Raw genomic sequence first — 918 nt, forward strand, 5'->3', positions numbered from 1 at the left:
ATCGTTTCCTTATCAAGTTTTAAACAATGGCGGTGAGGTTCAGTAGAGCGACTGGTATCGGAGATTAAGTTATACACGTAATATACAATATCATAAATAATAAATCCTGATATGTACGAAACTGGAACATTTACGATGTAAATAATAATGGTAGGTCTGTGGTTAATTGGTTTGTAATTTAAGAAAAGAGAAAAATAACGACAACAAATAGGGGTTCATAGGTATTCACCAATCCATAATCATCATCATTATCATCTTATTGGTATCATTTCAGTTGAACAAATCTTTAAGCTATCATCCGACTAGATCAGATTGTTTTATTAATCAAGTATGGTAATGATGGTGATTTTTACAACATAGTTTTTAGTATAAATTCACCCCATTGCACAAGCAAGTGGCTATCAGGACTCAGTAGCTGAGTGGATAACGCGATGGCGTTTGAAGCGAAAGGTACTGGGTTCGAGTCCCAGAGTGAACATCAACTCTGAGATGCAGGTACATCCAGCTGACGAGTCCCAATTAGGACAAAACGCGCGTCCTGGATTCCACTGCTAGCTACTATCCATCTTTACTTTAAATAGTTTTTAGTAGTTTCCTTTTCTTTCCTTCAATATTTAAATTAGTGAATAATGCACTAATGTTTTTCAGTGTACTGGTATTGATCAAATTTTAAATTAATCAAAACTTTAATTGAATAACTGCACTTTATTTGAAGAAAGATTATAGGAATTATTCTATCAACTAATACGTTCTATGGATTGTTTTCTTCTCTTTTTTGAATTCATCTTCTTATTTTGTGAAATCTAGAGGATGTATCGACAGTGAAGTGTTTTGAAATTTTTGTTTAAAAAAATCAACAAACATGAGAGTATAGAATTTACAAGTAAATTAGTCAGTCTACTTAAAGATAGTTTACAC

General features: G+C 32.5%; 1 non-coding gene across 1 annotated transcript; it reads left to right on the plus strand.

Moving 5' to 3' along the window:
• Positions 1-409: 409 nt before the first annotated feature.
• Positions 410-476, plus strand: Smp_tRNA_00569_Gln_TTG.1.1. Its single transcript has one exon. It is a non-coding gene (tRNA).
• The last annotated feature ends 442 nt before the right edge of the window (positions 477-918 follow it).

Source organism: Schistosoma mansoni, chromosome 4 (genome assembly GCF_000237925.1).
Source record: "Schistosoma mansoni strain Puerto Rico chromosome 4, complete genome".
In the NCBI taxonomy this organism is placed as follows: domain Eukaryota; kingdom Metazoa; phylum Platyhelminthes; class Trematoda; order Strigeidida; family Schistosomatidae; genus Schistosoma; species Schistosoma mansoni.